A 13,687-nucleotide genomic window follows, 5' to 3' on the forward strand; every position below is an offset into this window, starting at 1 on the left:
CAAACAATGCAATTTATTACCAGGTACATTATGTTGTCTCTCTGTTTGATGTAAATGGTCTCTGAGAGTTAAAATTAGACGGAAGAGCCATTTGAGACTATTTTGTTCATCTCCAGCTGTTGTGTTTTTTTCTATCAGGAGCGCATTACTTTGAAGCATTTCACTGGCAAAATACCCAGTTGTTTTTTCGGCGAGAAAAACGATCCACCAGGAGAAGCGTTGGTGCTTTTGAGGTGATGGAGGCTTTGCATGTGGTGAAATGGGGTGGCCGTTTCCCATCAAGCCCTACAGACACATCCAGCCCCTGCTATGAGGTTATGCACCAATGGTCAGGTTGTTCTTTTTTCACTCCTGGTGCTTTCTGTAGTGCTAGAAGGCAACTGTAGTCACACAGCAATTGGTTGGTCCTAAGACAGCTGTGTGCTTGCCCTACAGTACTGGGTAGGCATCAATTCCTTCCATGGGGAAAGGTCCTGGAGGCACAGGAAGATTCCAGGGCAGGAATTGTTACAACAGACACCTAAGAAGTATATCTTTTTAAAATGAAAGCTATCACAAAGAACAGGGAAAGCACTTTTACAGCTGGTTCTTTGCTTATAAACAAAGTCCTGTAATAAGTTGTATTCTCTTCCAAGGGACTTTTGCTCAATGTAGGACAAGCAGATGGTAGCACCGATGTGAGCAAGCACACGTTTGTGCTGTATGGTGAGGAGAAGATATTTGCTCTGAACAGACGTATGATAAATAAACTAGGCTGGTGGCTGGGAATGCTAGAAAATAGAGTGTGGTTGCAGGAGATGGCTCCACATTGAGCTCTTTGGGCTCCTGGGCCACTGGCTTATGTGCAGCCTAGCTTAGTAGTTACCCAAATCGGATTGCTTGCTTTTGATTACAGGGTGTTCTGTGGTAAATAGATTGGTGATCCTTGCTCAGAGTTCATCTGCTAAATAACCACGTTACAGAACTGAGCACTGCTGTTGGCATCCCAACTGGCAGGCCCAGAGCCCTGCCCGAGGCTTCATTGGTGGTGAAGAGCCCTCAAAGCTCAGAGCAGAAAGGCAAGCATGGCCTCACAGGACAGGTTTTCTTGCTGCATCTGTCCTGCAGGGAAGTAGGTCTTGCTCTTTGTCTTGAGCTTTCAAACATCCTTCCAAATCAGTGTGATTGATTTCAAGACAGATCTTGAAAGCCTGGAAGGAAAGGAGAACTGACAGATAAAATCAGTCTTCTGGGTCTGCTATTGAAATTCACAGGACGTGGTATGGTTTTGTAAGGAGGCCATGGGAACAGTGTGTTGCTTGTGGGTAAGTATGTGAGTATCTCTGTCTCCTCCTTCCAGATTTATATTCGTATTAAGCGCTGCTGCTTGTTACTGCGTTCATACAGTAGCCTGTTGTAATTGTTGTGGGATTTGACAGAGCGCTTTTGGAGAAATGAATTGCTAGCACTATTAAATAAATGTGAAAAGAATTGCTCTCTTCCCAGCAGCTCTTTAATTCCTGAAATTAAATTCCATCCCTGATGCGCTCAACTACCTTCATGATTAATGTCTGAGTTGTCAGAGGAGCTTGTCGAGCTCTCGTAGATTGAGGCAAGTTGTGAAGTTTCTGATTAAGTTTTCCTATCGCTTTGTAATCTCACTTTTGCAGTTGTTGGTGTACCCGCTGCCCGAGCCAAGGACTTCTGACAAGGTGTGTGGATGTTGGGAGGCACCTCCTCTTCACGGTGCTTGCCTGTAACCCATTAATGCCCTGAGCGTCGTGACCTGTCAACAGCCTGTTCTTCTATGGAGACCAGGTTGGTAGCCTGCTTCAGCCAAGGTTTTAAGGACAGAAGTCAAGAGAATGACTTCTTTGTAGCTGCCCATGTTACAGCCTGGCTCTTAGTATTTGAAACAACTGTTTTAACAGAGAGGATGATGAGCAAGACATGGCAATGTAAGCTACCCCAATATCAAGAAGGTGCAGGAAGGACAGCCCTTCCTACAACTCTTGGGGATGGCACAAAGGCAGCGTGTGAGCATCTTATACCATTTGACCCCATCAGTTTTGTACTGTCTTGCTGCTTCCTCTTTTTTGTGCATGCTCAGACTGGTCCGGCTCAGTGTGCCTGTTCTTAACACACCCTCAATCAAGCATTTTCAGGCTATGTAGTGTATCTTGCTCCTGTCTGGTTTGGGTTGTTCAGCAGTTCTTTACACAGCCTGGCTTTGCATACCCTCTGTCCTTCCTCACACCTGCAAGAAATTCTCAGGTTTGCAATTAGTTACAGCAAAACGTGCCATTTTGGCATTCCTTCCCTCCACGCCCAGCACTGCTGGCTCCTTAAACTTCTCTCTTTGTTGCTTTCAGATGCAGTCCTCCTCCATTTGCTCAGGGTGCTTTAATGGTTGGTAGATCTGAGGGAGGAAGAATTTCTCTTTCATGTTCAAAATAAAATATCTGACATGTTTTATGACAGCAAACACGCGTCTCCATGCACACATGCCTCCATACAGGTTATTAAATGTCTGGTTTTTCTCCTGTTTTTGACTGCTGTGCTTTTTCTTCTGTAAATGCAAACATGGGAGGAGTAAGAGAGTGGGGGATTGAGGAGCTGGGTTAAGATACATAAGTGACTTTGTGCAGTAAATGGCTTTGCATTGTATGTTACACACGGGGGCCTTCCAGTACTTTTCCCTACAAGAGATGATGTGCTGCGAGGGCTTTCCCATGTGAGATACAGCACGGCGTGCATCAGCGTCTCGGTGAGGAGAGCCAGGATGCACAGTCATCCTGCCCCTGGTAGTCATTGCCGCTCTCGCCGACACTTGAGGAATGCAGGATGTGCCTCAAATAGACCTTTACAAATATTCTTTGCTGCAGACATTTCAGCCTTTCCTGGTATTGATATTACCTCTCACTGACAGCTGGGGATTTAAGTGACTGTAAAGAGTACAAATTGGGTTTTTTTCTTCTTTCACTCCAGCAGTAAAGGGAACATTGGACTCGCTGTGCCGGCTCAGATGAAAGGATGAACAAGCCCGGGCTCCTGTCTCTGGCAGCGGCCAGAAAGGCTTCAGGAAAGCACAGAAGAACAAAACAAATATCAAGTAATACTTTCCCCTCTCCATCCTTCTCACGGAGTGAGTCTTCTCAGTTCTGGCACCTGTCCTGATAAGGTAAGGAAGAGTAACTTAATGAAGTGGCAAGGAGAGGAGGGTGGTGTTGCCTCTGAAGCTCCTCTAAGGCATGGGCTCTGGACAACGGCAGGTCAGGTTAGGTCTGCACAAGATGATGGAAACTAAGGTGTAACTCCTGTGGGAAAGAAAAAAAATAGCTTTTCTAAGCTTTTTGTTTTTAAAGCAACGCAATTTGGAAGTGTTGGCATTAGTTCCATCTTGCCAAACCTCAAGCCTGAGTTCTCAGCAATGTTCTTCCAGAGGAAGGTGTCCATAGGCAGGCGCTGCTTGCCAGCTGCTCTGGACCTTTGGCACTTGGTAGCTGTGAGCAAGCTTCCTTAGTACAGACATGCTTGCAAGCATCACTTTCTGCTTCAAAGAAGTTACAAGTACCAAACAGACCTGAGGACTTTGCCAGTTCCATAAGCCAACTCAGCTGCAGAATAACGAGGTCAGAAACAACTCAGACACCTGGGAACACTTACGAAGTACTGGAGCCTAATCACTGTTGCTCAAGATGTCAAAGGTCTGCAAACATTTGAACAATGTGTGTGAGCCAGACAGGTGTGGCTTCTGCAGCTTCAATACCAAAAGAGACCCAGCAGGCCAATCCCTTGCCTGCTTCTTTGTTTGCTTGGGCCAGGATCACCCCAGAGACAGTCCTGTGCAGGAAGGTGACCACTGCGGGTGTCACAGCTCTACTGCTCCCTGTCCCACGCACCCTGCCCACCCAGGGAACAGCATCTTCCAGCCTGTGTTCCTAACCCGATTGTGCACAGGCATGGGATGCTTGTAGAATGCTTGCTTCATAGAAAAGCAGGGTATGGCTGTTTTTGAGAACTGGATGCTTTTAAAGTGCTGTTAAGGGACTGAAACATGCGGAGCTCAGAATCATTGGCCCGTGTTGTGTAGGCACATATTTCTCCTTGGTTGGTTTGACTTCCCAGCTGGGCATTCGAGCTGGGTGTTACATCACTTTCTTATGCTATGAGTCATAGCTTTGAGAGACCATGGCTGTGTCTGCTGAAAATGGAAGCCTGGAACATTTGCAGAAGAATAGAGCAAATCAAAATGTTGTGAAGGGGCTAACGAACCATCACACACGCAGACAGGAGCAGCAAAAGCCCAGAGGTGGAGTTTCTTAGCTGCAGAGATAACATAGCCCAGGGCTCCTTCGGGATCTGTCTCTGGGAATCAGCACGATGTGGGTGCGTCATTTAGGGGGAAAAGCAGGAAGCAAGCTGAATTGAAAGCAACAGTGCTGGAATGCATCATGGTACGTTCCAGCTGGTTCTCTTTTGCTTTGGGAAGGCAAGGTTTAGAGATGCCCAGGCTAGCATACTCTTAATTCTGAGTTATTTTCTATAGCTGTTTTATGGTACCTGCTATCCTGTAGGCATAGACAGTAGTAATTACCTTTGCTTAAGACAATGCTCCACTGTTTGAGCAGGTGGAGGGATAACAGCAACATGCGGGCTGAACACAGCGACATCCTGATGCAGCAGAGGGGTGGGACATGTGTGGGGACACCACACTCTGTTAATTCAAAGAGTAATTAACCATTAAGCTTTGAAGTCTTACCCATGTGGCTAAGATGCAGTAAGGGTGCTCAGGAACAGAGGTGAGCACCGAACCAGCTCCACCATCCAGGCTGTGGCTGTCGGGCTGTGGTTGGCTGACCCAGGGGATGTGCTTTCAGTGGGCATGTGAGCCAGCAGCTCTGCTTCTGTGAGCCTGCTTGTGAAGGGGAGTGCCTCCCTTGTGGGAAATACCAATGAGATTCGAATTTTTTTGATGGTTTTGATGCAGAGCCTTCTGAAAAAACAGATGCAGAACAGTGGCGTTGTAAATACTGTGCTGTTATTACTGTTAATATGATTTCAGCATTACTAACAGCCCATGCAAACCTTGCAGGATGCTCTGCTTAAGTGGTGCCCCCTGCACAGAGATGCTTGCTCCTGTGATGCTGCAATACACCGTGCTTTCTGCTGTGAAGGCAACATTCCGTGCTTGCCCTGCACTGGCATTTTCAGGAAAGAACATTTTCAGTTCTTGGCTGAAATAATTCATCTTGGGAGCTGTGTGTGTTCAGTGAATTAGCAGCAGAACATTAGACCAGAACCAGGTCTTCTAATTAATTGGCTTCAGAAGTGTGGTTGTTATCACTTACTGCTTTTTATTTAACAGCTTGAGAATTGCAGGGGAGTTGAACGACACTTGGGGAACTAAGTTATTCCACATGTAAGACTTAGGCTTTTACAACTGGTCCCTTGTATTGCTGCATCATGAAACAGGGAGGTGAGGCAGAGCAGTGCCAGTGAGGACAGGATGTGAGCAAGCAGAACTTGAGGGGTCTTGGTTTGGTTGCCAGCCCTCCCAAGTGGGGCTTGCCTACAAGCTCTGTGGCCAGGGGCTGTGTGTTCGTACTTAGAGCTGGTATATTTCATGCAACAGAAACTCCATTGACTCCCTTAGTTAGAATTGTTAGCACTAATCCTGGCTGTTTGATTGGGTTTCTCGTGGCTATTGGGAGCATAAATGTGTTTACAGATTTGTTGTGAAAGCATTTTGGTCTGTTTTTCACACAGCAAGTCAACTTCCATGCGGCACAGTTCTGTTCAAGATGTTCCCTGTAACACTGGAATAATGTCAGATTCCATTGTGTGTGCGTATTGTTCTTCAGAAGGGTTTCATCTGAGGCACAACAAACCATGTCAGGAGAAGGGGATCTTGGGCATGCTAAGACCAAACCAAGAAACTCTGTGTTGTCACAGAGCTGTGCTTGTCTATCTGCTGCAATGTGGAACTTGTTCCCCACTACCTTCCCTCCTGCTCCCTCTAACCCTGCTGGTACCAAGTCCATCCATTCATCCACAGGTTTCCCTGCTTGCTGTGCAGCCCGCCGCAGCTTTCTGGTGCTGAAAGTTGGCCACAAACATTGAGGTGTTGCAAAGTTTCTTAGTTTTCATTCAGTTTGTCATTCAGCCTAGCTGGGCCTACAGGCTTCTCATGTCTTTGATGCAGTTGTGCTCAGCAAGGAATCTTCAAAAGCCTGAGTGTCATTTCTTAATGATGTGATGGGGAGCAGGTGAAGCAGGTGGCTGGGATACGGCTCCTGTGGACGTCTGAGCATCAGCATCCACCTGCATGTGCTTTTACAGGGACAAAGGACCACACTGTGCATATTGTGGATGGGACTTATAGGAGCCCCAGTTTGACATCAGGGGTCTATCACTCAGCGTCATCCCAGGGATGAAGTGGCCCCTAATGCTCATTGTTGAACTGCTGTGGGCTGTGTTTTTGCTTGGGTAATAATGCCATTTCCTGCCTCATGGCAGTTCAGTTATTAAAGGTCACATCTGCCTAATACTTTCAGTCTGAGCTATGACAAGCTTTCCCAGCGCTTCTATAGCAGATGGTTGTGGTATGTTTCCTTTCTGAATGATATTCAGAAACCAAAGTTTGTTCTGTAACTCGTTATTATTGTTGTTTCTACTGCTAGTAAGTCTTGTACAGGGATTACTCAGAACAGTAGCACAATAGTTCTGCTCAAGGAAGGAGAGGTCAGGATCTTCAGGTGCCATCACTGCAAGCCTGCAGCCTCCTATTCTGCATCTCAGCAGCGGATTTTCTTGTTCTGAGTTGCACCAAAGAGGAATTTCCAGCAGCGGTTCTCATCCGCTGTCTGTCCTTATGACACCTCGCTGCCTGTGGAGATGCTGCAGTCCTCAGCTGAAGCTGGCAGCGTGGTTAACAGTGCAGGTGTCTGCAAACTAGAAAGCCGTATGCTGCTGTTCCAGGGACCAGGGTGATGCACTTTGTGTGGGTGCTCAGGAGATGAGGGAGCAGGAGAAAAAGGACACACAGACTGAGGCTGAGCAGTAATCAGAACCCATATGGTAACTGACGCTAGAAATAAATGCAAGGGACTTTTGGCAATTGAGCTTTGGGTGCCTCCATGCAGGTTCCCAGCAGCTGAGAATCTGTCCCTGCAAACTGCAAGGGGCACCATGTGGCTGTGACCGTGTATGCAGGCTTCAGGTTATCTTTATAACTGGTTAGTCAAAGAACTTGGACGCTTTGTGCAAATATTTGAGAGCATTCCCAAGGCAGTGAGAACCTTTGTGCTGGTGCTTAACCAGGTGATATTTGCCAGGCTTTCTGGAGCAGCTTGAAGTGCTTTTTCAGAACAAAATCGCCTTTAACGAGCACAAGCCATACTTTGTGCTCTTCATGGAAGCCCAGCGCCCAAACCATGTTACACAGCTCTAGTTTTTGCTATGCTTCAACACAGTTAAAAGCCTGAAAGCTGAGCTGTTTTAAAGTATCCCCTAAGACCCTTGAGTCATGTAAAATCCTATCGCTTTTTTCCCTCTGGTTGAGAAGTTATGAATGACAAAAGTGCTGTTAACTCACAGATGAAGAATGCTGAGTGATGGGTTAGAGAAAAATTTGTTCAAAGCCCTTGTTTTCATCTAGATTTTATTTCCCTGGGTGCAAGTTCAACAGGGAAGGCTGAAATATCACAGCTTACCCCCCTAAAGGAGCAGTGCGCAGCTGGATCCCTTGGAGAATTGCTATTCCTTTCCTTGGTTTCTTGACTCCTCCAGGCAAATGACAGTTTTAATACTTCTCCTTTATCTAGCACAGTTCATTTCCCCACCCTCTACCAGCTCAACTTCTCTAGCAGGAATGTTGGGGATGGTGGACCAGTGCTTTCCATCTGTTCCCAAGCCTCCTGTGATAAAACGGCACCTCTGTGATCCCACCCAACCAGCTTCTGGCCCAGCTGCCCAGCCAGGTAGGCAGTAATGGGGGGGAGCAATGTGGTGTCTCCTGTATGCTTGCATCTACCAGTGCTGCTCTGCCAGCTGCTGACCCAGTACCACAAGGATAACTGTATCCCCTGGATATCCTTATTACTAGAGTAAAGCTTCCTGGAACTACCGCTTAGTTCTGGAGCTAAGTGCTGCACTGCCCTTCCATTCTGCTTTTCCATGTTTACTTCTTATTACCATTTTAATCATTGGGATGCTTCTCTTTTTAGTTTCTTTACCCTGAAATGCAGTGGTCCAACTTCCCAGATGTCGAATTCTTTATTGACCAGAAGTTTCTGAATGCCAGGGAATCAAATGGCAATGATCTGCAGGGGGTTTTGTTACCACAAGCCATAAAAACATTGAATCAGAAAGAGAAGTCTCACTTTCTATTTCAGTCACCATTTTTGGAGCATGTAAACATTCTATGATTCAGATTTCTGATGATTTCTCATGCTGCATCTTTTAGGTTCCACACTGGGTTCTTTTGTTTGTTTTGTTTTTCCTTTAAAAGGGACTTCTGAAGTGAAAAACGAAAGGAAGAAATGTAACCTAAGTCACCCCAGGCACGAAGTTGAAACTGCACGTGTTTTCGGTGACACTGTGGAGCTAAATCATTGCCACCAGACATGGACAGCAGGTAAGACAAAACCCTGCACCTCAGGGGGGAGAAAGCAGTGCTCGTTAAGCACAGCTGACCACGTCCTCTTGTAGCAGCTGGTCTGCAGCCCTATCCACTGCTCATGGAGAGGGGAAGGGAAGAAGTTGACAGCGACCTTTGGGCATTCCCCTTCTGTTTTCCTCACCACTGCATCAGACCTTCCCTTTTGCAGTACACGTAGAAGGTCAGGAACAGCCTTGACAACATCCCCAGATGTGTCCTGCTTTCAAAATGCCTCTTGTTGAGCCTCTGTTGTAGTGAGCTGATAGTAATTTAATGTGAGATAAGTTTCACGTGCGTTAACCTGGTGAGCTAGGTCTTGTTGGTGCTGTAAATAGGTCTGGCTGTGGAAAAGGCTTTTGGAGCGAGCAAAAAATTGCTCTTAATCAGCTAAATATTCTGAAAGCAGAAAGGGCTGTAGGGGAAGTGAACCTAGCAGCTATCCGTGTCTTACTCAAATGAGACCACGTGCATTCTGCTTTGTTTCTCAGCAATCCCTCCCGAGAAGGTTGTGTGTACATCTTACTTCAACACTTGTACGTGGCCTTTCCCACCCATGTCCAACTTGTGCAGAGCAAGCCACAGGCCTGTCACAGAGCCCTGCATCTCATGTGCTTGTCCCAGCCACCAGGTGCTTTCTGATAGACAAACAGAGGTCAAATAAATAATATCTCACTTTTGAACAGAAATAGAAACCTGTCATCATGGTGCTGGGCTTCAAGAGCTGCAGAGCACAAGCTTTCCCAAGCTGTATGGCTGAATTGTTTCCTTCTTGGTCATCCATGGAAAAAAAATCTAATTGGAAGATGAGAAGCTGCCCACTTTAGGTTCATATATGAATAACTTTAGGTACCTGTACTAGCAAGGGACTTTCTGAGAGATCAGTAAATAGTTGGGCCTCTTCAGGGAAATCTGTGGCAAGCAGGTCATTCAGAAATAACTTTTGGAGGCAATGGGAAGTGGGTGAAATGAAGTAACAAACAGCTACTGAAAAAAACAGCTGATGGGAGTGTTTCATCTGATATCACTAACTGTTAGTTTTCATTCTGACCCTGTTGTTTTCTTCTTTATATAGCTCGTAGAGTGCCCTGAAGTTGTCTCCAAAGGATATTAATTTTCTGCTGGCATCAGAAAGGTTGAAATGATACTTGCAATGAGGGTAAGTGACTCCCTTGAGGTTTTTGGCACCCGCAGCTCCAGACTAACTGGAAACGCGGGCAATTAATAAACCAGAAAATCAGTGCCTCTCGGTCCTCCTTGCTCGAGGGAAGTCGACAGGACCTTTGTCAGTAGGATCAGAACAAGGCCACAGAGTGTGCCCCCTAAGGGACGTGCATGTAGGTAAGCTCTAATAAATATAAATGCCAGCTCGTAGGAGTTCTGATCAAGGTCTGAAGTAGACTGAAGCAGAAAACACTGAACAAGAACTGGGATCCCCCACAAACAGGGAGGGGGCTTCAGCCACTATGGGAGGACTGCCACAGCCACGTGGTGCTGAGTGAAACTTCTCATCAACCAGAAAACACGTTGGTTCTTGTTGTTGGGGATGTAAGGCCATCTGAGCTGGTAATGTTTAAGACATCAGAACTTATTCCTTGTGAAGCCTGGGTGGTAACTGGTAATGAAGGCCATGACAGCCACAGTCTTTGGTATGCTGTAAGCTATGCAAAATCTACCTGATTCTAGCTCATCTGGAAGTGAAAACATCACTAAAAGTGCTGGGATGGGGACTGAAAGCTACATGCTGTAAGCCAGACTGCTTCCCAGGGTCCTCTTAAAGTTCTCATGCTGTTTGGGAGTAGGTCATAAGGTCTATTGTTCTTGTCATCAGTACTTTACCTTCCTTTTCTGTGTTTGCACAGAGAACCATTTGCAATGTGAAATAGTGCTCTACGCTGACAAAGAAAGCTGACCAAACACCCTGTTACTTGGATGAAAGAGCTCTTTAGAAGATGGACAAACGGACTCAGAGGGCAAAAGAGTAATGGCAACCAAGTATGTGCATATACACACACCCCTATCCACGCTAGTATCTCTTTTGAAAAGCAGTGTTCTCTTCCTCGCCATCTAACTTGCTGTTTTCTTTCCAGAAAGAAAAAAGTCCTTGACAGAATTTAAGTGATGAGTAATGACTTTGCTTTCTTCCATTCCAGCTGCCACGCAGGCACATATGTGAGTCTCTGGCCCTGCAAATTTGAGCGTTTTAATCTTTTCTGGTGTCCCACGCCTGTCCTGTCACCTACTGTTGTTGCGGTTAAGTGCATTCTTTAGCCAGGTCTGCTTCTCTTAGTAGTTACGGAAATAGTATTTATAGGAAGCAAGAAAATACACTGATAAACAGCAGTGTGCGTCTGGGGATAATGTCAGCACTACCATCAGAGTCTTGCTATTCCCTTTGCGTTATCTTTGCTGGATCCTCTGCCCTTCCTTACACGTGGGCTTGAGGAGGTGGTTGTTTTGGCTGGAATTAGAGAGGCACAGGTGGTATCACCAGCTGTAAATTGGAGGAGGCACTTCCTGATTATGACCACTGCCTACACATAAATCGCTGCCAAGAGAGGAGCTGGGAAGCATCGAAGCCTTCTCCTTACTTGGAAAGAGGGCCTCAAGTGTAGGCATAATTCCCCTCTTCTGTGGTTGTTGTTTTTTTTCCACTTAGAGGCTTTGGGGTTCTTTGTGGGCTCTTGGCTTCCCAAAGTGCTGTGATATGAAAAACCCTCAACTGAGTTTGACAGATGGGTAAACCAAAGCACCGAGTACTTCAGCATCTAACACTGGGCACTCAAATCCTCTTAAAGGCACTGGGAGCTCAGGAGGCGTGTGTGCAGGAGGCATTTGAGAGCCAGGACTTCATCAGAGATTCAGGTATTTGTTTGACTGCAGCCAAATGTCAGCTCCTTCAAGTGGTGAATGAGCCCTTGATCTCTGTGAGGTCAAGATTTTTGCCTTCTGGCTTTACATGTTTGTGGTGAGAGACCTGTCTAAAGCTGTAGCAAGCACTAGGGCTCGGGTGAGGAGTTTGGATGCTGTTTTTGGAGAGCACTGCTGGCCGTCTGTAGTCACCCTGCACAGACTGCCACAGTGCTGCTCTCACTGCTAGCAGACACACATGGGTATAGCTGTGCTTTACTGTCAGGTTAAAGGGTTTTTTTCCCAATTATTGTCTAGTGCTCATTTCTCTACCCATTCACCTGTACGCAGTGAAGACCTCTGCTGCTGGCCCTGGTTGTCTGCAGGAAACTTGGGGTGTTGAGTCTCCTCATTGACCCATTCATTGGGTTCAGCGTGCAGCCCCTTGCTGGCTCATGGTCTCACTTTCAGGGTATTTCTTCCCTTTTAACCCAAAGCATCTTAAATGTGGGTCCACTGAGTGTGCAGATGGGAGAGCAGGGAGTGAGGGAGAGGTGTCGCAGCATCAACCCACCAACGTGTGCTGCTCACCCACGCGCATGGGGAGAGGGGGAGATTAAAAGATTAAAGTTACAAACTGCAAACCGCCCCAGGCTACCGCTGAGATCTGAGTGACTGCCTGCGAAGCCAAACTCCCACTCCGGAGGTGCCGTGCCACGCTCGCTGTCACTCACTCCACACTTGCTTTCTCCTGCCATCCCTTTCTGCCACTGGCTTTGCTATTTTTACAGGCTGAAAAATTAAGTCATCCTCTGGTTGGGCCATAAAGGAGGGCCCTCAGCATCTCGCGGTTGTCACTGCAGGGCTCACGGGTGCAGTCTTCTGCTCCATCATTGCGCTCCTGTACTTCTAGGCCTTGAAGACTCCTCCATCAGCTTTCTGCTTTGCCTCATTTACCCGTATCACGGCCAGGTTTGGTTCAGGACTGGCGTGGGAAGGGCTGCCATTTGCAGCACTTAGGATTTCAGTAGCAACATGAGGAAGTTTGTAATGTCCTCAGTGCTTTCTTGCCCCTATGGAGAGGTGCGAATTAGGACTTACTCTGCCAAGCTTACCATTAAATATGTCCACAGTTTTCCTGCCATTTGCTAAGATCTTCTCACTTTCTTTTCTTACCCTTCATTAGAACTGGGCAAAGATTGCAGCTTTATGGCTGAAAGGCACATAAGGAAAACTAAGGTCTGGGAGCTCCTAAAGAGTTCTTAGTGCTGTGCTTGTGTTGGTAGGTATGATGCAAAATGAAACAAGGTTATTTTGATTTGACTGTAGCAGTTAAGCTGAGCCAAGGCGATGATTTCATTTCATTCTTGGAGTATTGAGCTCTGAATTATTTCTTTATCCCAATTTATCTGTGACTGTATTTGAGTTTGGGGGGGAACCTTTTGTCACAAACGGGCTGTTTCAAAGGGGAAAAAGAGGTTTGGCTCTGCTGTTTGGAAATGTTGAAGCGCTTGATTTTGACATCTCCCAAGTTCCTCCTCCTCCCTGTGCTTTTCAGATGAAGGTATTCCTCAGGCTTGTGAATGTGTTTGGTTCCCTTAGGGTTCCTTATTTAATCTGGTCTCCCAGCCATCAGCTATGCTGCCCGGCTCTGACATTGTGTGGAGGTGACAAAGGAGCAGCGGGACCTTCTCCCTCCTGCATGCAATGGTGCTCGTTGCACATGAGGTGGTGGGACAGCCCTACTCCTAGCTTGGCTTTCCTGCTGAGGACAGTGGGAAACCTGCAGATCAGGACACGTTTGGGTGATTCGTACCTGCCCTTAGATACCAGCATTTCTTCTGGCGTGACTGGTTTCTCTCATCTGCTGCCAATGGTCTTGTCAGGGCAAACGTGCTGAGCTGATGGGATGCCCTGGTAGGGGCAGCTGCAAGTAGAGCTTTACAACCCTGCTGCCAGAATTAACAAGAAATTGGATGCTGGCCCATGAAACAGGAATGCAACTATTGATGTGAAGGAGTCAGTTTCCCTTTCTGCCCCAAGGAAAAACTGACTGTATGTAGACATACAAGGACTTGGCTACGTGAACATAAATTTACGTGCAATTACTGGAAATGGCTTCTGTCCACCTCCCTTCTCGTGCCAGCCAGAGCCCTCGGCACAGTGTCAGGCAGGTCACGTCTGCATCGGGATCAGCAG

General features: G+C 46.8%; 1 long non-coding RNA gene across 1 annotated transcript; it reads left to right on the top strand.

Annotated features, from left to right (window-relative positions):
• The first annotated feature begins 298 nt into the window (after positions 1 to 298).
• LOC140255040 (uncharacterized) lies at positions 299 to 10,604 on the top strand. Its single transcript, XR_011904368.1, has 6 exons — positions 299 to 1,304; positions 1,650 to 1,797; positions 2,968 to 3,160; positions 8,492 to 8,617; positions 9,714 to 9,797; positions 10,501 to 10,604. It is a non-coding gene; the product is annotated as an uncharacterized lncRNA (long non-coding RNA).
• The last annotated feature ends 3,083 nt before the right edge of the window (positions 10,605 to 13,687 follow it).

The sequence above is a fragment of the Excalfactoria chinensis genome, chromosome 7, assembly GCF_039878825.1.
Source record: "Excalfactoria chinensis isolate bCotChi1 chromosome 7, bCotChi1.hap2, whole genome shotgun sequence".
NCBI classification, from domain to species: Eukaryota; Metazoa; Chordata; class Aves; order Galliformes; family Phasianidae; genus Excalfactoria; species Excalfactoria chinensis.